The sequence below is a fragment of the Strix aluco genome, chromosome 9, assembly GCF_031877795.1.
Source record: "Strix aluco isolate bStrAlu1 chromosome 9, bStrAlu1.hap1, whole genome shotgun sequence".
Taxonomy (NCBI): domain Eukaryota; kingdom Metazoa; phylum Chordata; class Aves; order Strigiformes; family Strigidae; genus Strix; species Strix aluco.
The window spans coordinates 8,329,506-8,344,947 of record NC_133939.1 but is presented as its reverse complement, the minus strand read 5'-3'; the positions used below and the strand labels follow the sequence as shown (position 1 = coordinate 8,344,947).

The 15,442-nt window shown below is 43.6% G+C and overlaps 1 protein-coding gene across 14 annotated transcripts in view; it reads left to right on the top strand.

Annotated features, from left to right (window-relative positions):
• The first annotated feature begins 1,928 nt into the window (after nucleotides 1-1,928).
• The window catches only part of PER2 (period circadian regulator 2), a 48,437-nt gene continuing 34,923 nt past the window's right edge, over nucleotides 1,929-15,442 (top strand). For 3 of the 14 annotated variants that reach the window (XM_074833649.1, XM_074833653.1, XM_074833639.1), the window contains exons 1-3: nucleotides 1,929-1,998; nucleotides 9,357-9,412; nucleotides 12,494-12,745. The gene's annotated coding sequence lies outside the window, so the exon portion shown is untranslated. Of the gene's footprint in view, nucleotides 1,999-9,356; nucleotides 9,413-10,466; nucleotides 10,513-12,493; nucleotides 12,746-15,442 lie in introns of all 14 variants that reach the window. The other 11 variants (XM_074833651.1, XM_074833646.1, XM_074833652.1 and 8 more) reach the window with 9 other exon arrangements.

Sequence of the window (15,442 nt, the reverse complement as noted above, 5' to 3'; positions counted from 1 at the left end):
TGCAAATCCAGTTGCAGAATCTGGTCCTAATTCTTCCGCTGCCCACCCCCTCTCTTCTCTAGGAGTTAAATGCTCCACGGTACTTTACTCACAGGCTGTTTCTGTAACAGTCATAGCTTAAATATCTATGTACCTAATGGACTTATCCCTAACACCACAGTGAGGGAGGGAAGCGGCATTAACCTCATTTTGCAGATAAACAGTGGCTCTCTACTGCATTACATCCTATGGAGCAATTGCATGTATGCAGCGACTGTAAAAATGTTGTTACACCAGAGTGCTGTATTCACACCAAGACTGAGAAAGCTTTGGCATGTCCTCTGTTCCTTCTTTTCATCGCCACATATGACTATGAAGGTCAGAATATGGATAAGTTGTCATTAATTTCTCAGCTACTGATCTCTCTGCTCAGCCTTGGAAGATGTGGAGACTAGATCAGTGTCAGCCAACGTGCTGGACGGTTTAACAGTGGGTAATCTCACAGTTGAACGGCAGCAACTCACATCTCAGGTTCTCTCTCACCATAACTTAGTCGGGGTACAGGTGCCTGAGCAAAAACCTGTGCGACCAATGTCACAAGAAATTTTATTTTTTTTTCCTACTGTAAGATGGGAAATGTCAATACTCTCTGAATGTTTTGCCTGAACAGAAAGGGTAGATTTAATTTTTTGGAAGAAATATGAAAACGTGTTTCTTATACATTTGGAAAGTAATCATATGGTAATTAGCATATTGGGAACTTATTTTCTACTGGAGAACAGTACACACCTTAATGCCTCGGAAACTCTTAGTTTAACCGTTTTTGTAGTTACACAAGCTGATGCTAATGTAGTTATTCAGACTGATGGATGGTGCTGGACCAAGGTGAAGCTCTAGCTTGCCTGCCGCGTACTTTGGTTCGTGACCCAACGGCTGAACACTACACGGGGTCAGTTTCGAAACTTCAGGGCGTGCCCCCAGCACGGGTGGCAACACCAGGAAACGGGATACGGGCGCTTCTCCCTTATGTAAGCGAGCCGAGCCCCGGCAGGCCATTGGCTGGCCCCGGCAGGGCAATCTCTGACGGCTCCAGCCGCTGCCTCCACACCGACAGCAGCGAGTCCACACCCTCTGACCGGGAGCGCGAGGCTCTCCCGGCTGGGCGGGTTCCCCTCTCCCCTCAGCTCGGGGTCCCGCCAGGCCGTTAGCGGCGGCGGCTCTCAGGCCGCGCAGGAGCCTCTTCTAGCGCGGCCTCTTCCTGCCGGCGGGGCGGGAGCGCTTCCTGACCCGCCTCGGACGGCGCTCGGCGGGCGGACCGGCGGCCCCTCGCCCCGCTCCCGCTGCTGAGGGGGCCCCGAGGCGGCGGGCGCCGTGTGGGGGCCGCGGGTGGCAGTCCCGGGCAGCGCACCCCGCCCTTTCGCGTCTCCCCTCAGCCGTTGACGGCCGGCCCCGCGCGCGCGCGCTCGCGGGGGCGGGGCGGGGCGCGCGGCCCAGCTGCCCGCGGTCCCCCGCGCGCCGACCCAGCGGGCGGGCGCGCGCTGACGTCACGGGCGGCCCCGGAGGGGCGGGGCGGAGCCGCTTCCCTCCAGCGTGATGTAACCTCTGCCCTGCTCGGCCCGGGGGGGGGGGGGGGCGGCGCGGGGCGGCGGGAGGCGGTGCCGCACCCGGCGGTGAGCGCGCCGGTGGTCGCGCGGGGACGCGCTCGCGGCGGGGTGGGGGGGGGTGGGGGGGGGGGGGAAGGGGAGGGGGGGAGGGGCGGGCTGGCGGGGCAGGCTCGGAGGCGATCGTGGCTGCCGGTGGAAACATGGTGCCACACGTGAGGCTTATGTAAAATGAGCGGCGTCCGGCCCCGCCAATGGGGGAGGCGCGCGCCCCGCCCCCGCCCCCGTCCCCCTCAGGCGTCACGCGCCCGCGGCCAATGGCCGTGCGGGAGGGGCGGGCTCTGCGGGCTCGGTCACGTTTCTGCCTGTATGAAGTCGGTGCCGGGCTGCGCTGCACTAGGTGGGAGCGGTGCGTGCGGTGAGTCGCGCTCCGCCGGGCGCTCTCCCCGCGGCCGGCCGGGGCTGGGGGGCCCGTGGGCGCCCGGGCGGTGGCGGAAGGGGGTGGCGGGCGGCAGCTGCGGGGGGCTGAGGGGCTCCCCCGCTTCTCTTGCCCGCTGGGCCGGGGTTACGTAACCCCCGCGCGCCGGGGCGCTCCCGTTGCCGGGGAGATGGGACGGGACGGGGCCGCCGGTGGGGCGGGCGGCGCCGCGGGGGTCGGGCCCGCCGGGGCGGGGGCCGGAGGGGTGCCCTCTAACCGGGGAGGGGGCGACTGTGGCGCGCCCCCACCCCCATCTCCGCCCGCAGCGGGGAAGGGGGCGCCGGCTCTGGCCCCCTCCTCGGGCCGGGCCGCGGGGTGAGGGGCTCCGGGGGTGAGGGTGGCCCGGTCCCCGCCCGTCTCGGGCAGCGAGGGGGCGTCCGGCGGTGGGGGGCGCAGGCGCTCCCGTCCTTCCCCCCACCTCGGGCCGGGGCGGGAGCCGGGCGCTCCGAGGGGCGGCTGTGCCACGGCCCCGCCCGCGTGGGGCCGCGCCGAGGGGCGGCGGTGGCCCCCACCCTGGAGCGGGAGCGGGGCGGCCGTGCCCCCCGCCCCGGTCCGGCCGCGGTGGTGGTGCCGCGGGGCGGCGGTCAGGGCGGCCGTCAGGGCGGCCCGGGGGAGGAGCGTGGCGGGGCGGCTGTGACTTCCCCGCCCGGCGGCCGATGGGGGTCCCGGTGGCGGCGGGGCCGGTCCCTCCGGGGGGCTCATCTCTGGCCTCCCCGGCGGCTGCGGGGCGCGGCCGCGTCTGTGCGAAAGGTCAGCGCTGGGCTTCGGAGGGAGCGAAAGCAGACGCGGGTGGCCCCTTCGGGGACCACAGGTGTCCCGCCCGGTGAGCATGGCCCGCGGCCCCGCCCTCCTCCTCTTGAGGGGACACAGGTCTACGCAGTTGGCTGGGTGGCTTTTTTCACGCGAGGAATTGTGTAGGAGTGAGTAGCAGCGTCTCAGCGCGCTAGGGAGATGCGTGAGCTACAGGTAGAGTAGGCAACAGGTGCTGTGCATTTCTTCTTTGTGTTGCCTGTGGTTGCAAGGACACTTTGTTCCTTGAGACCATGTGGTTGTGCTGCTGTTGACATTAATTGCATGCTATTACATGCATGATTACAAAACAGTTTATGTAAGTACGGTTTCATGCAAATAGATGAGCAGTATGGTAACAGTCAAGCTGACGCTTCCCAGCTGACTTTTTGTAATAGGTTAGGATAGGGTACAGCATTCCTCCGTGTACCACAGGAGCTTAAAAAGCCCCCAGAGAGGTCAGTAAGAGGTACTTGGAAACTGAAGCACTTGAAACTGTATTCCAGCGAAACAGTAACTTGGCGGAGACCATGCATATGAAGCGTTTTGAAGAAACGTGTTGGTTTATGTTTTTTAGGCTGTGAGATGTCTTTCTCTTTTTCCAAATGTAAGACTCTGAGGTTTGCCATCTTGTATATCTGAGATTGAATAACGATCACTTATGTCTTTACAAGTAAAGGGGAAAAGGTGGAAATTCTGAAATTCTGATGGTAGGATTGTCTGGTCAAGTCAAAGTAGAGGAAAAAAGTGATTTAATGTGGTGAGAAACTGTTTCAAGTTGCTAGTATCATTTTAACCGCAATTTGTTTACAGATGACTGTTAATGTTGGTTGACATTTGTCAAAGCTGCAGCTATCTTTTGGAGCTGGCTTTTGCTTATTGTCAAGGTAAAATCCAAATTAATTGCAATGATGGCAGTGAGGAATATCTACTTGAATGCATATGATTAGTTTTGATAATGTAGGGTGGTTGATAAAACTTAAGCGAAGGCCTTGATGGTGTGGCCCCATTCCATAAACAGATCCTATTGTATATGAGATGGTTTGAGGGCATGGAACTTGATGAAACTCTAACTTTTCATACTTTTTAGGGTGCCTCAGTGTCTGTATGTGTCCTTGATTTTTCTCAGCCTTGGGTCCCATTCCATGCTGTTTAAACACTTTACACAGTGGCTCTTGACTACAAAATTTGGGAGCAGGGCCTAGAATTTGGTTCACGTTAGGGAGTGTGCCCACATTGTTGCGCTGTAACATCAGGTTCCTTCTTGCTTGTGTGTGTTTGCATGCTCTTGTGATCTTTCTTTTTACCCTTTCTTACTGAAACTCGCATTATTTCTGCAAAGTGAGGAACTTTCACTGGAGAGCTGGACCGTGTCCTCGCTTCATCCAAGGCTTGCTGTTAGTCTTATGATTAGGGCACTGTCCTGAGGTGTGGGGTCCTTGTCCTGGACTGTGGAGGTGGCTTACCTCACTAGTAAGACATAATGGAAAAGAGAAGACCTTTGGCCTAGAGTAGGAGAAAAAAGTAATAACCTTCAGTTTTGGTGGTTTTTGTCCTTTTCAGGTGTTTATTTCAAGGTAGAAGGGAGAATGCTTTAGTTTGGTGGTTGGCATAAGTGTCCAACACTGCAGTGAAAGAGCATGGCCTGGCCTGTGCTGTGAAGAAGTGTAGCTTGGCTTGACCTAGTCGTGAAGGTAAAGACACGTAAAACAAGATTTTGGCTTTTGTGCACTTTCTTCAGACTCGGAAAGTTTTCTGGTTTCATTTATGATCCAAAGACTACATGGTTTTGCTGGGCTTTTTGCATATTTGTCAGTTGGTAGGACTTGTAGGCTTCCTATATTTGTTCTAACACATGAACGCTATCTGTGCAAATCTAAGTAATCTTCATTCTTACAGCTTATTCTAACTCCTTTTGGATTTCCACAGAGAGGCGTTAAAGACACAGCATATTGTGGCAGCTCTTGGCTTAATACCTTTTCCTTTTTTTTTTTTTTTCCCAGTCATAAGATTAAAAGATATAACAACTCAGTTTATTTGATAAACTGACTTGAGTCTGTCCCTGGACAATACATTTCTATAATAATAAATTTCCCCTGTGAAGAATCACATTTTTTTGAGTAAAGTGAGGTTTTGATGGTGTTTAGCCATAGTATGAGGCTAGAGTGAAATGGGGAAACTGACTGGAAGTAGAGTTCTGGAGTTTTCCTCCACCTCAGACTTTATTATGACCAGGAAGTGTTTGGTTTAGATACAGAGTGATAAACCATTTTTTTTTCCCTGGGTTCTTGCCACACCCTTATTTTGCTAACATCTTTACAATATTAAAATGTGCTTTACTGCAGAAAAGCTTTTTTTAACCCCTTAAAGTATAAGCACATGAGCAAGTTACTGTGGGATGAGGTATATTTGGTGTGGTTTAAAAGCAAGTAGATTACCACTAGCCTGTAGAACAAGTAAATTATCACTAGTCTAGATCAACTGTAGTGTTTTATATAGGTTGCTATGGTTAGCCTATGTTAAAAGGGAACATCGTGTTCCTAGCAAGGTGTTGTGTAATACTTGGCATGAATGTCCCGTAGACACTGTACTCTACTCATAATGTTACCACATCGTAATTGCAAGATAATCAGGTGTTTCTGAAAAGGAATTTTGTGTCCGGTTTTGGTTGCGTGGCCTAGAATTCCTCTGTGAGGATGGTGGATTAGAGATTTTAAACTGGGTTTTCTTGCTGCATTCATACTTTCCACATTTAGTTATATCCCCATTGTACAAGTTTTTAACATAATAAATATTTAAGCAGTTTACCTAACTTGTCAAGCACTGAATGGCAAATGGGTAAATTAACATCTGTATTACTCTTTGTGATAGTTTTATTACTCTGAAGGGCTTTGACTTGCAGTTTTGGGTACGGATGAGGTTGGATGCAGAAAATGGTCGTCTTGAAAGTAATACTGCTGATGTTTTGTGTACTGTGTAAAAGGTGTCTGTCCCTTCTCCTGCTTTAACTGCTGTCTTAAAGTTAACTACTGCTGTAGTGGGAGCCAGGCTGTTAATGTTGCGTGTGTTGTTGGTAGTAAGGCAAACCTTTTGCTTGCTAGTTGTTGGTTAGTGAAGAACTCCACCTTCTGACACGTAGATGGTTTTTTGGGGGTCTTGTTTCTTTTTAGCTACAGTTGAGATACTTTGCACTGTGAAGTATATTTAAAGGGTGTGGGAAAAGAGAAGGCAGCAGTCAAAAACACTCTTCAGTGTTGCCGGGATTTCTTGTGGCCCTAGGCCACTTTTGTGAGATACAGTATGGCAGAGAAGACCAAGATGAAGCTGGGTCAGATGGTTTGGGTATGTCTGCAAAGGCTGTGGAGAGGCTCAGAAGCTTCTCATTAGAGCACGTTCTGTTCATGCTGACAGTGAGCCAGTAACCATATGTAGTAGGAAAGCACCTGAACACATGGGAATCCACATGCCTGAGCATACGCACGGTGATCTGGTAGTCTAGTAAGTGGCTTAGTAGATCACCAGGCATGTTTGTGCAGCCTGCTTGTACTCTGCCTGCCAGCAGTGCTGGAACATGGGCAGATCAGGCTTCTGTGCTTCTGTTTTGTATTTCTAAGGTTATCCTTTAAGTGTAGATAGAGTCTTTATGTCTGAACGCCTGCACTGGATTTGTACTGATCCAGTAGAATCCTTTTGGTCCTTTCTCCCTCTTGAAGAGTTCCTGAGGGACAGCAGCAGTGTACTAAGTTTCATGCAAGATGTGCGGGGCAGTGGTTCTGAAGAGGGTGTTTTCCCTGCTTATCCACATACACAAGTAAGGTTATGAGAATTTTTTTGTGTGTAAAAGCTATCATAAGGTCAAGAAGAGTTTCTGTACAGATGTCTTCAGCTGCTGCTGAAGTAGTATATGGTAGTCCTAGAGGAGCCTTCTGATTTCTCTGACTTTTTTTGGTAGTCTGATTTAGACAGCTTTCCTTGTAGGACACAATAAGTGAGGCTAAATTTACCTTCCTTCAGATATATAATAATGGAGTATGGTTTTCCTTTTTTCCTTTATTTTCTCCCAATAGAAAGTAAAACTTTTTATTGGGTGTGCTGAAGAGGTGGAGAGTTAACATGCTGTTTTACATGACAAGTGGACTGAAATACACAGAGAGCATGTTTCTTGGGGCAAGAGTACGAGGTTATTCTGCAGATTGTGTGAGCAGGTTGCAGAACTTCAGTGCAAGTTGTACCGATGTCCATCCTGAAAATACGTGATAGCGAGAACAAGGGCTCATTTGTACGTCAAAATGTCTGGGAAAGACTTCGGGGTTTTGTTTCCAGCTGGTTTTGAGTCTACCATGGCAATTCTTAACGCTTAATTTTTGTTATAGATAGAGTAGTTAGAGATTTCCTTGTATAGATGGTTTTTGAAAGTAGAACTGGCTTTTTAAAAGTAGAACCAAAGCTATACTGCCTTTCAAACATCCTGTCCTAAAACAGAGGCACTTCACTGTCAAATAACACCTGTGATTTTTCATAATTGGAGCTTAGGGAGACAGGATCAAGTGGTGAGGATGTCCAGTACTTCCCTTTTTTGTCGGTTTTGCCTCCTATCCTCCTTATTCCTTGCAGCTTTTGTATCTTAGTGTGGTTTTTGTGCTTGACCTTATTACATGTACTTTTATGTTTCTGCTACTTAGTTTCTTTAATTGTACAAAGATCTTCGGTGTATAAAGCACTTCTTTGATTTCAGTTATATCTCTACCATGGGTTCCTCAGTGACTCAGACTCTTGTTTCTGAGTACTAATATAACTAACTCATAGGACAAGTACATCATGTTTGTTAGGCTGCCACGCTTTATGGAGTGTATTACTGATGTGGTGGGGGCCGTATTAGTAATAGAGAATGTCTTTGGCATAGAGTCTTCCAGAATGGGACTTTCATTCTGACTGAAGTCTTTAACTATGTGTGAACTGCAGCAATGTCTAAAGAACAGCGTTAACCTGGAACTTCTGTAAATATAGTACCCCATGGTGAAATTCTACTCTTTTTTTTATGGGAGGGGAGCAGTAGGTGTGCAAATATGCTGCTTAATGGAGATGTCAACAAATACTGAAGTTGAAATATGGTGGTGTAGATACTTTAGATCTAGTTTCACCTATGATAAAAGTGAAATGTATGACTGCATGGTGGGGTGTGATAATTTTTCCCTCCTTTCTGTGACAACACTTCCTCAAATGTATAATTTTTGTTATTTTACTCAAAAATGACAAGAGTTGACATAGGCAAATATTAAAGAGTTCTGACTACTGCTTAATAATTTCTCCAGTTCCATTCAGGAAGAGAGTAGCATTTCCTGTGTACAAAGAAAATCAAATGTCTTTTTGAATTCACACTTAATACAAAGAATTATAGTTCACCTTTAAGAAGGTACCTATTTTAAGACTGGAAGGAAAGATGTCTAGAAATTAGCATGGGACAGGTAAAGGAGACTTCGTCTTCTTCACAAGATGTCTTGGCACAGGCTGCAGTAGTCTTGTCTGTCATGGGTATATGTCTCTGCTGACTTTTTTTTTTCTTTATGGCAAATACCCAACCTGTTGGCAATTAAACTTAGTTCTGGCTCATGGCTTCAAGGTGAAGGAAGAAACCTGAGAAAGACAGTTTCTGTTGGCTCTTGGGGATGATCAGTCCAGATCCACTGTGGAGACTTGAGCACAAGTGGTGGGCTTAATAGAACAAGAATTAGTTACCTTTGGTACTTGGCTTCTTATAGTTACAGGAAAGCAAGTGGTGAGTGAACTGGGAGCTGGCCCGGGTTGTTCAGCACAGCATAGGTGAGATTGACCCTCCATGAGGTGAGCTTGATAAGTTCAAGAATGTGCTGGTACTGTGCTATTCATAGTAAAACTGAGTTGACTTTGTCCTGTTACCTCAGGCAAACTTTTTGCTATTAGTTTCTCCACGGAGAGAATAAGCAGCTTTAAGAACAACAAAACCAATCTAAAACTGGAAGGAAATTAAATAACAGTGGTGCCTTGGGTGCTTCAGGAATAGAAGTGACTGGTGACATTAGTTTAGGTCCATTTAGGAACCATCACTTGAGGACTGAGGGATTATTTTTTTTTTTCCTGTTTGGCCCTCTGGGACATAGCTAAAGAAACTTCTTTCTCTGATTTTTTTTTTTTTTTTTTTTAACAAATGTAAGTAAAAGTGTAAGTTTTAGTAAGCTGGAACAGCTCTCGCTTTAAGAATGTGTGCTTGTATTTTGGAATATGAGACTAGTCTTGGTCATGATGTTAATACTTTAGCTCAGTTGAATTAGCTCTCTGAAGAGTGCTTCATCTGCTAAGGCTAATTTGGAATTTTATTTTCTCTCATTTTGTATTCGTAGTCTTTATAACTGTTCTTCATCTGTGGAATATGTATTTTACATGGCTGGACTTGCGTTATTAGATGGACTTGATTTATGTTTGAAATAACTTTAAATTTTGTTTATAAAACTTGGTGTTTTGTTTTTTAATAGGGAATATATTGATGACGCTTTCAGATTTGGAAGGATTGTGATTGGCACGTTTTCAGGTGAGTGTTTTATGCTGTTCCCAAGACAATGATTTATAATATCAGTTGTTTCTCAGTGAGTCTGAACTGGTTTTTTTTGTTGTTGTTGTTGCTGCTTTGTATGCTTCCTTTGAGATGTAATGTCAGAATGTTGAAAAATAAAGAGATATTCAGGGCATTAAGTTTTTAAACACCTGTTGTATGAATAATGAAGCAGGTGGAAATGATGTGGCTTCTCTAAATCTTTAGGAAACTGAAATTTAGTGTAGCATCCAATATCAAGTGCCACATCTGTGTTGATGGCTCTGCAGAAGTTTATTAATAACTTCCAATCTTTTGCTCTTGCAGGTGTGTTGAGAACTTTTAATGATGAGGAAAATTCTGGGGATCCAGAAAACAAAGTAGCTAGTGTTACTCAGATAATCAGGATGATAGCTCAGGTGGAGAAAGGAAAATGTTATGCTTTTAAGCTTTGATTTAGAAAGAAGGTCATAGTTTCCAACACTATTTTTTGGTCAGTTGTGCTCAGCTTTCTAACAGGGTGATGCTATTCTAATCTCTGAGAATCTGAACATGTAGCATCAGAGATATTGACTTATACATGTTCAATGTGTGAGAAGCTGGTGACAAAAAAAAGGTTATTACAACTCAGGTGGGCTGTGTGGTGGATTAAGAAAGCAGAATAGATGGTCAGAACTATGGAAATATTTTGAAAATTAAGAAAAGTTGATGGTTATTGGAGGGAAAAAAAAGGAGAATGATGGAGGCATGTCATCTGCGATGCAAAGAAAATTTATCCAAGTGGTTTTGTTATATGTGATCTGATGATGGGACAATATTGGCCAAGACAGGAAAGGAAAGGATAGCAGTTCTGGATAGTACTGTAATATTGCAATATGGATGAAATTGTAACTGAGATTTTGAGGGATAATACTATAGTGTCTGATTAGTCTAAATGATTGGGGGAAAAAAAAATTTAAATTTTTTAAAATTGAAAAAAAACCCCTGTGTTGTCATGGCTACAAAATGTGATCTGAATAGGCTCTTAAAGCTGACAGCATTTTCAATGCTGCAGGTGCGACTTCAGTTCTCTACAGATTGGTTGAGATCCTGTCATACAGGTGTGTTCCCTAAAGCAGGTTGTTCATTCTTTTTTAATATTTGAAATCTTCTATGCTTAGAATAGATATATCTCAGTATTGAAGGAAATGTCACGAGCTCTGTATTCTTTGTATACTAATCCTTCTGTGGAAATGACCTTGAGATGCCATACATGGATATACTCTTTTAATTCTTGGGGATTTGGGCATACTCACCTGTATGTTTCCTCTGATAAATAACAGAAAACCAGAAGATTAGATTTAACTGCCTCTAATTCTACTCATACTGATAAAATGCCTGGTTTGAATGACTTGTATTTAGTTGCAGATAAAAATCCTGTTGCCGTAGATTTGTCTTAGCTTTCAGTTAAATTGTAGAAAGGCTTATCATGAGAATTTTAAGTAGTTTACAAGGACTGTTTTTTCTTAATGTCTTCCTAAATGCATTAAGTAGATGAAGCTAGTATGATACCCAATTAAAATGGTACATGCTGCTACTGCGAATATCCTCTTCGAACCTAGACTTTGTTAAACCTTTTTGACTTATCTATGAAAATGTCATGATGGAGGTCATCAAACTAGAGTAGTGCTATGTCACTTCATAAATAGGCAAGTCCTTGTGGCTAATTTCTCATGGAACTTGATTGGTGAAGGCAGAAACTTAACTTAATTGAGGAGATACAGGTTACAGGGAGATGAGTTAGTGTGAGGGAATGGGAAGAACTGTCTTTAAACCAGGATTTACCTAGTGCTGAAAGACATTCTACATTTTCATGTCCAAGCTAAAAATTGCAAAATCTGCAAGTAGCTCCAGATACAGCAATTTCTAACACTTCTCATGGTCAGGCATAGAGAGCTTATAATTTAAATCCTGTTTTATCAATTTATGGTATACAGAGGCAAAACATTTAAAGAACCAATGTACTCAGATTTGTATCATAATCTGAGGCTTGTAGACTTTGTATTGGCTTTGTGACGTTATGCAGAATGGAATGTTGTGAATAAATTCTTCCTTAAGTCTGGCCAACACAAATGTACTTTTAACAGTTGGTAGACGTGCAGCATTTTAAATTAAGGCATGTTAACATGGGCTGTCTTCCAAAATGGTTAGCTTGGGATTTGAACACTGTTCCAAATTTTTGTTCCAAACATTCCTTCTGCATATTCAAATGAAGCACTTAAAGTGATGTAATTATTAGCCACACAAATGTTGGTCTCCTGAACTTCCGATTTTTATTCTACTATTTCTTTGTGTTACATGGCAGTGGCATTTACCAATAGGCTTAGTTTCCTAGATTTAATAGAAGAGCTTTCAGATTTTCTTTTTCCTGCTGAAATTCCCAGTATTCTCCCTGGGAAACTGTTTTTATTAGGAAGAATAATAGTGTTGATGGACTTTAGTACAGATTTCTGAACATAAGGAAACTTTTATTTTTACTGTGAGGGTGAGTGAACAGTGGAACAGATTGTCCAGAGAGGCTGGGGAATCTCATCCTTGGAGATATTCAGAACTCATCTGTGGGTGCTCCTGGGCAGCCTGCTCTAGGTGACTCAGCCTGATGACCTCCAGAGGTCCTGTTTGACTTCAGCCATTCTCTGAACTGAAATTTTGTAACTGCCTAGTAAACTCTTTAATGCTCATGTCAAGCCTACAGCAATGTAGATGAATTTAGTTCAGGCGTTAAAATGTTATTCTAACCAAACTTCTTAAGCACTTGGAGCTCCCCTCAGGCATTTTGCTCTATTATCTACTGGGGAGGTTGGCCCTGCATTCTTAGTGGCTGTGTCAGCCCATGCGGACCATGTACATACTATGCATGTACATAGTATGATATCGTACTGATAGTGAATCAGAAGGGTTATTTTATCTGGTGTAGAAGATTCTGTTATTTTAAAACTCTGTAAGACCTTATTTTAGACCACAAATGTTTAAAACGCAAGTTTGTGTCCGATTCTTCTGCTGGATGACAGTTTCATGTTTAACCAACATTTATCTGCATAGGCATGGCATAACTGTGAGCATCTCTGGTATCTGTTTGAAGAGGACACTGTTGGGGGGCCCAGGTATTTCTTTTATATTTTATAGTTATAGAGGTGTCCGGACTCTGTAATGGTCAAAGATTTCCAGTAGAAGAGGATGAGACAAGAATTAAATGCTTGTGGGAGACTCTGGACCTAGGCACTTCGTGCTTTTGATGCTAGCTGGGAGGGAGCTTGATAAACACTTTTAACCAACTTTTCGTAGAAAAAACAGGTAAGAAACATGCATAATTGTTATGATTTGTGTTAGTAGAAAGATGCTTCCTGTCCCACCCCCCTACAGCTTATGCAGAAATTAGATTGTTCTGTGTTTGTTTCATCCTAGAACTGTGATTTCAGTCATATAGATACTCATTCAGAACTATTTTTTGGGTATAAACTGGGAGTTACATTATTTGAAGCTAACATATTTTTAGCCTAAAACCATTCTTATTCTTAAATTCAGGTTTGAGTTTCTTCACTGAGGAAACAATCTGGTTGGAAGCATCCTTCCTGTGGATGCAAGGGCCCTGGCCTGCTGCTTATCCTGACCTCTTCCAGTATAGGTGCTGCTGTAAATTCAGGGTGGGACTTGGACCAAGGCTATGTCTTCATTAGTGCCTCTGTTGTAAAGTGGCAGCTGTAAGCAGTGGTTAATTAGGATCACCTTTATAGAGATATTACTAACTTTTACTTAAATAACAGTCCTGTGTTCAGGATTCTCTTGAACTGAAAGGTGAATCTTTATCAACAAATTGTGAAATGAATGCTGTGAAATTTAGATTTTATGGAAGCATTTGTGATATTCTAGATGTTGATAATTTTATTGACAGAAGTAGAAAATTGACTTACACCTCATTTCTTGTTAAGAAAAAGAGCAAAACTTGCTTATGACTTGCAGTGAGATGAGGAATCTATTAAAAAAAATTATTTTTTTCAATTTGAAAACTCTTGCAGGAAATTGTTAAGCATCTTTTGTTTTTCTCATAGTGAAGTTTGAGAATACTGCCATCTGTTTTTTTTTCTATCCTAGTGAAGGTATTCTATTAATTGTTCTGTCTTTTGCCACAAAAAAGTGAAGCTCTCAGTGTTACTGCCAGTGAAGTTGTACAGTTAGACAAGTCACTTCTTGGATTATTGTTTGTTTTTCTACATTTATTCCTAACCTTTTGCTACTACCAAGCATTTAATTATTGTCTAATTGCACAGGGAGAATGCATTCATTGTAGGTGTTAATTTTCAATTTTCTCTAAAATTGCATGATATGATTAAACTGCTGCTAGTTATTTGTCATTCGAATGAGAACTTTTATCATTTTGCAAAGCAATCTCCAGAATACCTGTGGAAACTCTTCTTGCTGATAAGATTTTCAGTAAAATTGAATCCTGACCATTAGGAATGTCTCCTATTGGTGCTAGTACAGTTAAGAGTCCCCAAATATTCACATGTCTATAGTCATAAACTGTGGTGTGCCACTTGCTTCGTTTGGGAATATTGGTAAGTTCATATTAGTTGTGGATTTAGACTCAAATCTTCAGATGTTCTCCTCTTACTCAGTTCTTGAATTAGATAATTTTGACTCTGGATTTTTAGTTTTTCATTCTTTAAATGCCAGAACTAGACACGATTTTTTTTGTATGAAAAGAAATCTGGAAAAATTTGTTCTCTGAATATAACCAGATCTCTGCTGAAACAAGATTTTTGAGTTTAAATGTCATAGTTTCAAAAGAAATTTGCTGCCTTGGTGCTGTACAGTCCTTTTTTAAGAGGGTTTTTCAAAAGCATATTTCTTCCAGCATTTGTACATACATATTTTAGTGTGTTTTTCTGGGAACACAAAAGTTAAGGCTGTTCCCATTGTCTTACTACAGGATAAAGGAGCTACTGTAGCTAATGAATAACCAAAGACATTTTCTGCATGTCTAACCTGGCATATTAATGCCTACATTTGTCCTTAGTGCTCAGTGGAATTATGTTGCCTTTTTCATACACTGCATCAAGATCTTAAAGAGTTCTAGTCTTTGCCAGAGTGGCTTTGGGAGTGTCTAGAAGAGTAGAATGTTTTTTGTGAGCCAGTTGCCTTAAAATCAAGCTTAACTGGTGCCAATTTAAGATTAAGAAGTTTATTTACAGAGTCAAAGTAGACAACCTCCCTTAAAAGTTTAGAAAGATGGAGTAGTAAATAAAGAGAAAAATGGCTTAATGTACTTCTCTCAAGATCAAATCTAAAAGAGCTCTTCCTCTGTTTCCATGTGACTGTCTTCACTTGCTTACTGAACTTGGTATGAGACCCAATTACCTTCCTCAAACTGTGGTAACAGGAGAGAGCCTCAGACTGGAAAAGCATGTTAGCTTTTACCTTTTCATTTTTGTTTGGTTATGGATTGGAAATTTATTCAAGCATATAAATGGAATGAATATGTGCAGTTTATTATGGCAGTTTGACTGAGATTAGTTTCAATGTTAATTAATCTCTCTGGGATGACTGACCCTCTGTGCTCCTGAAGTGTTTGCATGGTGCTTGTGTGTGTATGCATCCAGATGTTCCACTTAAGGTCTTCCTCTGTCTGAGAGTAAAGTCTAGCCAGATGCATCGGTTTTTATCTAAAACGAGGCACGGAGCATGGTGTAGGGTAATTGCCATTCTGTTCTTTTTTTCACAGTTATTCCAATCTCTTCTTAAAATCTTTCAAAATTTATGGTATATATTAACATTGCTACTTTGGAAGATCTTGGCTTTTTTATTTATTATACAAGTTCTTGTTTAAGAAACACTTCTCTTCCTTCTTTCCCCAGAAGCTCTTGGAAGCCTATCATAATGTTTTTCTTGTTCCTTCCTATTTATTCTTCCTGTATTCCTTACTCTGGTATGTGCCTCTGGCACTGACGTTTTTGATATTTTGAAACAGAAGTTGTTTTGTGCAAGACTGTT